The sequence below is a fragment of the Equus asinus genome, chromosome 4 (assembly GCF_041296235.1).
Source record: "Equus asinus isolate D_3611 breed Donkey chromosome 4, EquAss-T2T_v2, whole genome shotgun sequence".
Classification (NCBI taxonomy): Eukaryota; Metazoa; Chordata; class Mammalia; order Perissodactyla; family Equidae; genus Equus; species Equus asinus.
The window spans coordinates 97018520-97032136 of record NC_091793.1 but is presented as its reverse complement, the minus strand read 5'-3'; the positions used below and the strand labels follow the sequence as shown (position 1 = coordinate 97032136).

At 33.2% G+C, this 13617-nt stretch overlaps 1 long non-coding RNA gene across 1 annotated transcript in view; it reads left to right on the top strand.

The window, feature by feature from the left end:
• Positions 1-13617, top strand: part of LOC139045191 (uncharacterized) — a 103208-nt gene that overhangs the window by 64770 nt on the left and 24821 nt on the right. Inside the window, exon 6 of the long non-coding RNA XR_011503086.1 lies at positions 10746-10868. This is a non-coding gene — a long non-coding RNA (uncharacterized lncRNA). The remainder of the gene's footprint in view (positions 1-10745; positions 10869-13617) is intronic.

Here is a 13617-nt window from a genome sequence, read left to right as displayed (position 1 = left end):
ATTTAAAAGAATAGAAAAGTACATTCTCAGACCACAATATAATTAAACTGGAAATCAATTGAATTGAATTAATTTAATTTAATTAAACAATACTTCTAAATAATGCATGACTCAAAGAAGTATCAAGGAAAATTAAGAAAATATTTTGAAGTAAATGATAGAGGAAAAAATCAAAATTTGTGGAATTCAGCAAAAGAAGTACTTGGAAGGAAATTTATATCATTGAATGAGTATATTAGAAAAAAGGAAACATCTAATATCAAATAGCCAAGCTTATGCCTTAGGGTACTAAAGAAAGAAGACTCATTTAAGCTTAAGTCAAGAAAAGAACAACTTGAATTTGAAATAAAAGTCATAATATTATTTACATTAGCATAAAAATGAAATATATAGGTATAATTCTAAGTAAATATTTACAGAATCTATATATAGAAAACTACAAAACTCTGAGGAAAGAAATCAAAGAAGACCTAAATAAATGGAGAAATTTCTGGGTTCACTAATTTGAAGACTCAATATTAAGTTGATCTACTTTATCTAACGATCTACAAATTCTAACTTGACCTACAGATTCATTACAATCCCAATCAAAACACCAGCAAGCTAGTTTGTGGATATTGACAAGTTAATTCTAAAATTTATAAAGAAAAGTGAAGAAACCTAGAAAAGCTAACACAGTACTGAAAAAGAAGAAAAAAGTGTGGAGGACTGACATTATCTGAAAATAAATAACCCAATTAAAAAATGGTCAAAATATCTATACAGACACCTCACCAAAGAAGACACATATGTGGCCAATAAGGATATGAGAATTTTCTCAACATCATTTCTCATTAGTGAATTGCAAATTAAAAACAACGAGATCACTATGCACAGAATGCTTAAATCTAAAAGATTGACACTACCAAATTCTGACAATGGTGCAGAGTAAAGGAACTACCATTCATTGCAGTTGAGAATCAAAATGGTACAGCCGCTTTTGAAGAAAGTTTGGCAGCTTCTTACAAAGCCATATATAGTCTTACCATACAATCTAGCAATCATTCTCCTATGGATTTACTTAACTGAGTAAAAAAGTTATTTCTCTGCAATAACCTGCCCTTGAATGTTTATAGCAGCTTTATTCATAATTGCCAAAAACTGGAAGCAACCAAAGTGTTCTTCAGTAGGTGAAAGGATAAGCAATCTCTGGCACATCCATAAAATGGAATATTATTGAGAGATTAAAAAAAAAAGGACTGTAAAGCCACAAAAAGACATAGAGGAACATTTAATGCATATTATTAAGCAAAAGAAGCCAGTCAGAAAAGGCTACATACTGTATAATCTCAACTGTATGACTCTATAGGAAAGACAAAACTATAGAGACAGTAAAAAGACCAGCAGTTGCCAGGGGTTTGGAGTTGTTGAGGGGGAGGTATAAGCACAGATTTTAGAGTGGTCAAGCTATTCTGGATGATACTAAAATAGTTGATTCATGTCGTTATATATGTTTCAAAACCTCTAGAACTTCACAACACAATGAGTGAATATTGGTTTATACAAATTTAAAAAGATAATTTAGGAGATTGGGGTATCCCAGCAAAAGATGCAGGCTGTAACAAGAAAATCTAACTGTATTACAAATGCTTGAAACAGTCTCAATGAAGAGGATGGGGAAAAAGATGATGACCTAAGTAACTTTGGAAATGAATGGAGTCTGTAAGACTAAAGGCAAAAGTACTATATAAAAGTACCATTCTCCAGTCAATAATGTTGTTTCCCATGGAGTAAAGGTTAAAAATTATGATACTGCTGAACATGTATACTAGAATTGAGCAATTAAGTAAATAGGTGACAGAGGTAGGAGACAGTTTTCTCAATGTTGGAGTGGGAATTTATAAATCAACAAGAAGAGGAGGCTAGAATGATCCATATGATAATGGATTGGAGTTGGAGACATCCATGAGAAGTCATGTTTAAGTTAATATAGACATAGATGTTTACAAATACAAATATTTGTAGATATGTGTTGTTTTAAAATATATTATATTATTCAGGTATGGTGATACCAACAGATCAGGAGATGAGTGCTGTTGCAAAGACGGTTTGTTACTCACTTTCCCAAAAGGCAGAGGGCACATCATGCTTTACTATGCAGAGGGACACATGGGGAAGCACCAGGGCTGGTCAGGAGGCAAGGGGAATGGGAGGAAAACATGAGCAAGATTCTTTATTGTGGTTTCCACAGGAAGAAATGGATGAAGCAGGGTAAGCAGGCTTGGATTGGCTAGTTTGAATAATTTCAGCAGGCTCTGTTGGGGTAGGGACTGTCTCTAGTTGTCTAGTACCTGACCCCGGGTGATCGGGGCAGAGGAATAGAGACCCTCGTGTAAGAGCTTGATAAGGCATGTGGTTAGAGATATGTGCTTTGGATTGGTTGATTTGCATATGAAAGGCACACTTGAAGGTGAATCCCTTACTGTCCCTATGCCCTGGGAGGGGAAAGCTCTCCAGGATCAGAAGCTCCCAAGATGTCAAAGCGTCAGAAATATGGAAAATGAAAAGGCATGGTTAATACACATGTATATATATATATATGCATTGGTATACACACATGTATTTCTTTGCTCTGAAGCTGAGAGGACCTAAAAGAATGATGCTTCAGGAGCAAAAGCACGCATAGCATTCAGATCTTGATTTCTAATACCAATTTCCTCTAAGAGGAACCAGGGAATCTTGGAGAAATGGCTGATAATAGGAGTGGAACAGGAATATACCAAAAAGTAAGGAAGTACACACATACACACACACACACACACACACACACCCCTCTACAATGAGGGTATCTCAGAAGGACACAGGAGCTAAATGAAAGAGATCCTAATAGCCAAAGCCAGAATAAAGTGAAGAACAACATAAATGAAGTAGTATTGGACTATAACCGAAAGTATAAAATAAACGTCAATGAGTTCATACTGATACAAATAAATTATTAAACAAATTAATAAATACAGGACGACAGACAAATTCCCCATGGAGAAAAGTTACAAATAATTTATGTAGATAATTCACCCTCAAGGAGCGGGAATAAAACTCCCCAATCCTTACGGGTGGGTTGCACATAGTGACTTCCTTCCAAAGAGTACAGTACTGAAATGGGGGGAAAATGTAACTTTACAGTGGAGAATTCTAACAAACACCACCTCAGCCAAGTGATCAAAGTCAATATGAATAGCGATAAATCGCGTTGATAATATGTCCCTTTGATTAATGATGAAAATAATACTTTAGCCTTCTGATCTTCTTCCCAGAAACCTACAACACCAGTTTAATCATGAGAAAAACAAGCAAATTCCTATAGAGGAGCATTCTATGAAATACCTGACAAATATGCCTCAAAATGCCAAGATCACCAAAATAAGCAAAAGTGAGAAACGATCACATCCAAAAGGAGCCTGTGAAAACATGACAACTCAATGTAATATGGAATCCTGGAACAGAAATAGGACATTAAGTGAACAAAAAGGAAATATCTTTCAAGTATGGATGTTAGTTAATAATAATGTCTTGACATTAGTTCATTAATTGCAACAAATGTACTGTACTAATTAATGTACGATGTTAATAATAGAGGAACTGTGTGTGGGGGTGGAGGTGGTGTATGGGAATTCTTTGTACTATCTTCTCAATATTTCTGTTAATATAAAACTCTTTTAAAAATAATGTCTATCTTTAAGAAACCTCAAAAAATGGCAAAGAAAATTTTAAAGTTATCATGGCAGAAATAAAATTAATGTCTTAATGATCACAGTAAAATTCAATAAATTACATTTCTTTAAGAAGCAGCAATTTTCATTTGAATTAAAAAACAAAAGTAAATATTATATGAAAGTGACAAGGTGAAAATAATGGAATGTCAAAAGTTATGCAAGGAGGATGCTAAATAAAATTGTGGAGATGTAGCAATACTAACGTTAAACTAAATATTTCTCAAAACTCAATGCTTTAAGTAGGTTAAAAAGAAGTCAAAGGAGGTATTTAATAATAATAAATGTTATTGTGCACTAGAAACACATTAATTACAAACATTTACATACCTAATAAAACAAGAAAAAGTATAAAAAAACATTCTTGATAAACTCATTGCTTCTAATTTTTTGCCATATCTGTTAATTTTTCTTGATTAATTTTACTACAAATGTGTCAATTTTTCAAAGTTCACTCTATTTGATCACTTTTTAATCTTTTATTATTTTTTTCTTCTAGTTCTTCTCATTCAGTTTCTGGTTTGCTTTCTGTCTTCTTGCATTGGTGACTTCATTTATTAATTTTTAGGTTTCCCTGATATTTTTTAAAACACAATTAAGACATGTATTTTCCTCTAAAGAGCACTAGCTCCATCCCACAAGGTTTGATACAAAGTACTTTTATTTTCTTTAGTTTTAAATAGTTGTACTCAATTTAGCTCAGGAATATTTTGAGTGTATGTGTAATTTTCTTGGTATAGGTTTTCAAGCAATAACTGTTTATTCACTTGTTTAAACAAAAGATTAAATATTTATTAAGTGCCAATTATTCTAGGTCCTTGGAGTAACTCAGTGAAAAACATAGGCAAATTTCTCTGATTTTGTGAACTTATATCTTAGTATATTTAGTATATTTTCTTATGGACTTCCAATTTAAATGTTATCAATCATGGGGTCTATATGATATTGCTTTTTTGAATTAAGTTGAAAATTTGTATGTAGCCTTAAAGGAATGTGTATTTTCTACTTCTTTAGTACAAGGTTCAGAACAAGTCAACTATGTTGTTTGAATCTTCTATAGATTATGAATTAATTTTGTCTGTTTGATGTAAGTCTTGAGAAAGATGTATATATACAATTTATCTATCAATGCTATAGATGCTCTCGAAAATGTAATCTGAGAGCAGGACTAAAGAGGAAAAGGCGAGGAGAAAGGAAACCGAGGTAGGAAAAATAAACTGATGCTAATTGGTGTGTTACCAAGATGGGTACTGTTTTATGAGAAGCTTCAAAGAGAAACAGCTCAGTAGATCTGTCCAATTAGCACACAGGATTCCACTGGAACAGCCACGCCTTAGAGTCACCCACAAGAGAGAGCACATATTATGGATTGAATTATGTTCCCCCCAAATTCCTGTGTTGAAGCCGTAACACTCAGTGTGACTGTATTTGGAAATAGGGCCTTTAAGGAAGTAATTAAGGTTAAATGAGGTCATAAGGGTGGGGCCCTAGTCCTATAGGGATAGTTTTCCTCTAAGAAGAGGAAGAGACTCTAGGAATGTGAGTGCACAGAGGAAAGGTCGTGTGAGGACCCAGAGAGAAGGCAACAAAGGAGAGAAGCCTCAGGGGAAAGGGAACCTGCCGACACCTTGAACTTGGACTTCCAGCCTCCAGGGCTGTGAGAAAATAAACTTCTGCTGTTTAAACCACCCAATCTGTGGGACTTTCTTATGGCAGCCCTTGTAGGCTCATATAGTAAGAAAAGGGAATTTATCTCCTAGGCTTCCATCTGTCTCTTTAGTCTATGGGTGAAAGTTCATGCCACTAGGTGTTAACTTCCTCATACGTAAATATTGCATCATCCCTTGGAAGGCAACTCAGATGTCAACCCCATGCTCCTTGGTACAGAGTTTCATCCAAGTCTGGAAACGTCATTAGACCTGAAAACTCCAGGCATGCAGCTTGTGGTTTGTGAGATGCAGGTGGCCAAAGGTGACTGGCACTTCATATGGTATGTGGCATGTGTGTTATAGGAAGTGAGTCACCCTGTAAATTTGAGGATATCCTGAAGATATGTGTCCTATATAATAAGAGAAGTGCATTATACCTGAACTCAGAGGGTCTTCTTAACTGGAAGTCTTATATATACATTTATTTTCATTTCTATTATCTTTATTTTCACTTTATTTAAATGAATATATTTCACAGTTAGATATACAATGAACTCTTGGATCATCTAGTTTAACAGTCTCATTTTAATAGTGAGAAAATTCAGGCCCTCAGAGGTGATAACATTTGCTTAATTTGTTGATACTAAGGAGTGCGCTTAACCTAATTTGTTTAGCCTTGGAATGTGGTCCTTAACTCGTAAAACCTAAGGAACTTCTCATTATTTCATGCTTATGCTTTATGATGACATACCAGTAAGGCATGAGAAGATGTGAGGTTTCAAATGGTATATAAGTTGATCTATTTACCTTTGTTTCCTAAATGTGGTATCTAATGTGACAGAACTTGAATGGAATAAAGTGTTCAGAGTAGAAGGTAAAGCTGTGATGTTGACTTCAAAGTTAGCAGATGAAACCAATCACTTCCTTACATTGAATTGTAAAAGGTCAGTTAACAGAGGGAAAAAGATCAGCTGAGGCTTAGATTTAGTGTAGCGGTGCTTTAGCTGGTATTAGATAACCAGGGTAATAAACTTGCCTTAGTGGCTGTCTTTGCCATTTGTTTTTCTGAAAAGGCATATTAAATTCCAATATGTTTTAACTAAGTAAAAAGAATATGATTATTTGAAAAATATAGGAATCGGGAAGAATAAAAGAATAAAAAAAATAATCATTACAAACTGAAAGAAGAAAAAATATGTCAATTTTTTAAAGCACTTAGGTTAACAAAATTGTGAAACTATTATACAATTTTGGGGACCTGATGTTTAAAATGAAAGTAATCAACAATATATAATGCATACTCAGTGTTTGAGAATATATCAGAAGCTAATTACAAAAACCACTCAGATTTTATTCCTCATTGTCACTGCAACTAGAAGCAAAAATTAGTTTCCTGGTTTGATGCCGAGTGAATAGGTGATAGCTGGCAGTTCATTCAGAATCGTTCATATGCAATCAGTAGACATGATGCCTTATGTGACAGCTCTTCATTTAATTTAATTTACTGTAACTCCACTGTATTAATATCCCAGTAAGCTCCCAGGTGTCCCATTTCTGGCAGTCTGTGTGTCTCATTTTCTCTGTATGGGATTCCCCTGTGAAATATTTGAGACCTCTATCATGGTAAGCATCATGAAGAGAAGGATGCTACTTGGAGAAGCAGTTTTTTATATGGTTGACTAGGTAATCTCTTACTCAAAAGGTGATAAAAACATGTAGTTTGGATAAATTGTTTCAACATTTATTGTTAAATTTATAATGGTATATCGTGTTGAAAATAAGACCATTGAATGAATGTCATGTCATTTACTTTTCTTACCGTCTTTCATTCCTAGACTCACAAATATTAAGTTCATACTATGTGTTTTAGAAATTCAAAACAGATTGTCAGAAATTCCATTTTCACCAGTATGAATAAATAGATACCTCCCACTAAAAACAACTATGAATGCTTGGTAAACAATAAAGAGTTGCCTATTTATTTACTTATTTACATTAGGATGGCTGATGGATTTTTATTCTTTGTAATAGATCATATTCCATTAGTATTGTTATCATTTTTGATTCTCAATTTATATCAGATTTGTTTAGTGAGACCCTCTTAAGTCTGGCTCTTGTGTTCTTTCGATCTTTCCCCATCATTCTTTGAATACTTTCTTATCAAAGACAGTAGAAGACACTTCAGGCTTATTTATTAATTTCTTTATGCCAGCTCTGGAAGCAGCTTTTTCTCCAAAAATGCCTCACAACATTTAGTGGAAAATGGTGTTTAGACGCCAAGATCAGGGTGCTAGGTGTGCTCACTGATACCTGTGTCATTGCTTCTATGCCCTCTTGGTGGGCAGAAAAAGAGATTATGACATATATGGTATCATTTTCACATTTATCCATTTATTTTTTCCCTTTCTTAAAAACCATGAGTTCATTCTTATATTTCAAATTTCCAAAAGTAAGAAACTGGGCTTTCATTACTGTCAATGCGTTTACTTATTTGTTCAAGCCTAGAACACAGAGAAAGGAGTTTCAAAATTGCCTACTCATATTACTACAAAAAGGAATTTGATGGCGCATACTATTCTTTCTTTGTGGAATACATAAATCCTAAGCATTCGGTTCACTTAGTTTTTCCAAAACCAAATAGTCATGTAGTCCCCATCCCTATCAGGATATAGAATAGTTTTATTACCTAGAAGAGTTCTCTTAGGATCCTTTCCAGCTGTTATCCTCTCATTCCAAGCTACTTTTCTGATTTTCTTTTTCATGAATATACTACAATCTGTTTATCCATTCTCCAGTTTGTACAACTATTCTTGTATAAAACTTTTGTGGACACATATTTTCATTTCTCTTCAATAAATACTTGAGTGAAGTTCTATGGATCATACGATAGACCTGTGCTCAATTTTATAAGAAACTGCCAAACTTTTTTTTGTAATTTATTGTTCCAATTTACATTCCCATTATCAATTTATGAGCATTCTAATTGCTCCACATCCTTGCTTACATTTGGTGTTGCCAGGATTTTTAAATGGCGTCCACTGTAATTGATAAGATCTAGAATCACATTGTGCTTATAATTTTTGCTCCCCTGATTTACGAATAGTGAAAACTACTCTTTCATTGTCTCATTGTCATTCTCATTGTCCATTCATTTATGTCTTCTTTGTAAGAGTCTATTCAAGTTTTTTGCTTATCTTTTATTTTTAAATCTATCATTGAGATGCAGTGGGGTTTTTTTTTGTTTTTTCTGTCAATATATATGATCTGGTTAAAATCTTTCATCAGATATATGCTCAGCAAAATTTTTCAGTATCTATCGATGAAGAAAAGTTAACTTTTTGATAAATTCTAATTTATCAATTTTTTCCTTTTATAGTGCCTTGTGTCCTTTCTGAGAAGTTTTTGCCCACCCCTTGATTGGGAAGATATTCTCCTATGCTGTCTTCTAGAAAGTAGTTTTTGTTTTTGTTTGGTTAAGCTGAATTTGCATTACCTCAAATTTTTTTATAGGTATTATCTGAGGTAGGAGTCAAAGTTTATTTTTTGTTTCCATATGGATATCTAGTTGTTTCTGCACAGTTTGTTGAAAATAATTTATTTTACGTTTTGGATTCCTTTGAGACCTTCCTCAAAAATCAATTGACTATAGGGCCAGCCCCAGTGGCCTAGTGGTTAAGTTCAGTGTGCTCCAACTTCAGCGGCCCAGGTTTGAGTCCTGGGCACAGACTTACACCACTAGTCCGTCAGGAGCCAAACTGTGATGGTGGCTCACATACAAACAGCAAAAAAGAGGAAGATCGGCAACAAATATTTTCAAATATTTTTCCATTTCTAATAGAGTGGTTTGTTCTTTTATTATTGATTTCTGAGTGATTCATGTACTTTTAGATACAAGTCCTCTATCAGATATGTGACTGGAAATATTTTCTCTTAGTCTAGAAATTATCTTTTTATTCTATTAATAGATCATTTGCAGGCACTCTTTTTATTTGTGATAAAGTCCAATTTATCATTCTTTAATGGATAGTGTTTCTGATGTCATATGCAAGAACTCTCTGTCACACTCGAGAATATGAAGATTTTCTCCAAAGTTTTCTTCTAAAATATGTTTAGTTCTATCTTCTACATTTGCCTCTATGATGCATTTTTTAGTTAATTTTGTATAGGGTATGAGGGTTGAGGTCCTTTTTTTTTTCCATAGGGATATGCATTTGTTGCAGCACCAATTTGTTCAAAGCTAACCTTTATCCACTGAATTGCCTTTCACTTCTGTTAAAAATCAATTGACCACATTAGTGTGTGCATCTGTTTATGTGTGTTTTTAGTCAATTAACATGGTCAACTACATTGAATGATATTTGAATGTAGAATAAGCCTTGCATTCTTGGGATAAACTACTTGATTATGATGTATTATAGTTTTTATATATTGTTGGATTTGATTTGCTTGTGTTTTGTGAATGAGATTTGCATCTATGCTCTTTGGTGATAATGGCCTACAGTTTTCTTTTCTTGTAAAGTCTTTGTCTAGTGCTGATATCAGAGTAATGTTGGCTTTATAAAATGATTTTTTTAAGAGCTTTCTTCTCAATCTTCTAGAAAAGATTGTGTAGAATTGGTATTTTTCTCCCTTAAATGACTGGTAGAATTTGCCAGTGAGACTATCTAGCCTTGGAGTTTTCTTTCTTGGAAGGTTTTTAAGTAGCATTTCATTTTCGTTTTTCAAAATACACGTAGGACTATTTAGGTATCTATTCCTTTTTGAGTGAGTTTTCTTTATTTATGTCTTTCAAAGAATTGGTCTCTTTAAGTTGTCAAAGTTAAGGGAAAACATTGTTTGTAAAACTCACTTATTATCTTTTTAATGTCTTTCGGGGTTTGTAGTGATGTCCCCCTCTTACATTTCTGATAATGGTTATTTACACCTTTTCTCTTTTTTCCCATTGTCAGTCAGGCTGGAGATGTGCCAATTTTATGTGTATTTGCATGTCTAGTAATTTTTGAGTGTTTGTTGGGCACTTTAGATAATATGTTGTAGGATCTCTGGATTTTATCTTCCTTTGAAGTGTATTATTCTTATCTGTTGTGCAATTAACTTGGTTGAACTCAAACTCACTTCTCACTTACCTGAAAGAAGGTGAAAGCTCTGCTCAGTATTCAGCCTTCCTGCTGTGGTATTTCTTCTTGCAATCTTCGTGATGCATGTACAGATTAGGGGTGAGACAAGGATTTATGTGGCATTTATATGACTATTATGCCTTCTCCTTCTGTGGCTATCTCCTTCCTGATTTTTCTTTCTTTACTTTCCATTCATTCAGGGAACCCTAAATTTTATCCTGTTTCCTTAGGACCAAGGACTGTGACTTCCTACTTGAGCTTAGCTGCCCTGTACTGCAAGAACTGGAGAATACCCTCAGGTGAGGAGCCTTATAAATGCAAGTCCTACCCAGGAAAGTGCCCTTCTTTCACAGGTGAGGCTCTGCTCCTATTTCTACCTGCATTTTGTCACTCATCAGTGTTTTTAAATAGTTATTTTTTATATTTTGTGCAGAGCTTAAAATTGCTATCTGTAAAAGGCTCAGTTTGACAGTAGAAACTCTGCCATTACTGGAATCAATACAAACTCCACAAATATACAAAAGATGTTTTATGTACTGTGTGTAAAGTAAACAATTTGATATATGTAAACAAAATATTCATACTACTTAATTTCATTAATTAAATCTTTGTCATTTTTATTTTTGTTACCTGTTTTTTTAGATGGAGAGATTCTTAAATTTCCTATTGTGGTTGTGTTTTTCTATAGTTCTGTTTGTCTTTTTAATTTTCTTTCCCTTTCTCTCACTTTTTTTTATGATTCATTGCTATGTTATTCAGTGCATAAAGGTAGATAATTGTTATATTTGTTTTACTGTAATACAATGCTTTTTTCTGCTCATTACATTCTTGAATTATACCTTTGCATCATTTAATTTATTGTATGACTTACCATTGCTCACTGTTTTTACTTAACTTTTTTGAGAATGTGTTATTTCTTGAGGACAAATGCTTTGTAAACATGTTGATAGACAGGTTCTCATTTTCTAAACTTATGAGAATTGCATGATGGTGGTAATCTATTGCTTAACTACTGGCTAAACATTTACATTAACAGAAGCAGATTTGGCATAAGAACAGGTAATATAAAGTATTTGCTTGAAAAATTTCACTATGTCAAAATATTAGTTGTTTTTAATTTGCAAATGTGATTGTCAAGTCATATAATATTTTCTTTACACTTCTACTAATAAGTTCATAATATAGGGATTCCATTACCGTACTTCACATTATAATAAAATCCTTATTTGTTTTGTGAGTTGATGAGTGTCTAACTTTTCTAGGAGTCACTTTGTTTAACATAATTTTTTAAAACATGATCAGAGGTATAGATACTTTGTAGCAGTTTATAATCAAGTAACTTTCATAATCAAAAGTGGCAAATAGGGGCCAGCCCGGAGGCACAGCAAAGTGCGCATGTTCCACCTCTTGGTGGCCGGTTTGGATCCTGGGTGCGGACATGGCACTGCTTGGCATGCCATGCTGTGGTAAGCGTCCCACATATAAAGTAGAGGAAGATGGGCACAGATGTTAGCTCAAAGCCAGTCTTCCCCAGCAAAAAGAGGAGGATTGGCAGTAGTTGGCTCAGGGCTAAACTTCCTCAAAAAAAAAAAAGTGGCAAATAGATATTTTATTCACTCAGCATATTTTAGTCTAAACAAGTTATTTAAAAACTAAATTATATGCAAATTTGAATTCTGAAGTTGTAAAGAAGTTCCCATTGTGATTTATTTATGTTAGTTGTCCTTAAGTATAATTTAATATTCTTTGATATATGTTTTCCTGAGTTAATTTTTAATATCCAGTGACAAATCAATCAGGAGTTTTAAAATCATACTTAATACTAAATTAATTAAATGTTGAAATAGACAACATCAAATTTATAGTTTTGATACATAATCTTTTTTTGTATAATAAATGATAAAATATTCTATGATAGACATTTTAGTTAGGATATTATTTCTTTCAGAGAATTTGTATATGTTTTCATAAGTTAACATCAAAATTTCTGAAACAAATAAAGCCTTTTTTTAAGACTTTTTATCTGATTTGAATTGCTAATTAGGTGAGGATATATATATTTTTTTAATCTGTAAAATATAGTACTCAAACAATAACACAGATGACATAGGTAATTTTGGATTAATTTTAAAAATTAGATTAGTTTTGTCCATAGACCTTTGGTATTCAACATTATCATAATTATTAGACAGTTATGACCACCCACAGGGAATGCACCACTATGCTTGAGTCTAATGGTTAATCAAACAAAAATCAGATTCTCTGTCTTCATAATGGAGAACTAAGAAAAAAAGGCCTAAAGACGGCCATAAACAGTAAGAAAAGTCTAGAAAATATTCTAAAGATGCATATTCTAAGTAACTTTTTATTAGATGAAAGAGATAAACTTTACTTAGTATTAAAATATAATGGATCAGTTATTAAACTTAGGAAACCTGACTTCTAGATCTGTCTCTGCCACCTAACAGGAATGTGTTCTCAGAACAATGACTGAAATATTTGAACTCAATCTGTAAAATAGGGATAATGATATCTTTTCTCTCTCACACACAGAGTTATTGTAAGAATCACATCAAACAGTTCTGTACTTAAAAGCACTTTCTAAAACTGCCAAACAATACCTAAAAATTATTTTTATTTGTGCATATAGTCATTTCTTACATATTCCTTCACAATATGTTCTTTTATCGTTTTAAGTGATTTAATATTTTCTGCTCTCTTTTCCTTTGTCTCGATTTCATCCGAATATGAAGGAATATTCACAGGCTTGCCATATTGCGGAGTTTCATTATAACAAAGCAAGTGTGATGCAAAAATGCGATAATCAAAAAGAGTAAGCAAAAACAGCTGTCCTCCGAGATCGTATAGTTCTCATCTTTATCAACCAACCAAGATTCTTTTAATCTATTATTTACTCATGAACAAAAACTTGTTCACTTCTGTGGTAGATTGAAAAACATAGTCACAATATTTTGCCACTTATTGAAAGATGAGGTCTGTTCTTTAATACCTTCAATCGGGTCTTGTCTTTGACCAATATGATGTGGAAATCACATTGTGTGAATTACCCAGCCTAGTTCTCAAGAGCTCTTGCAGCTTCAA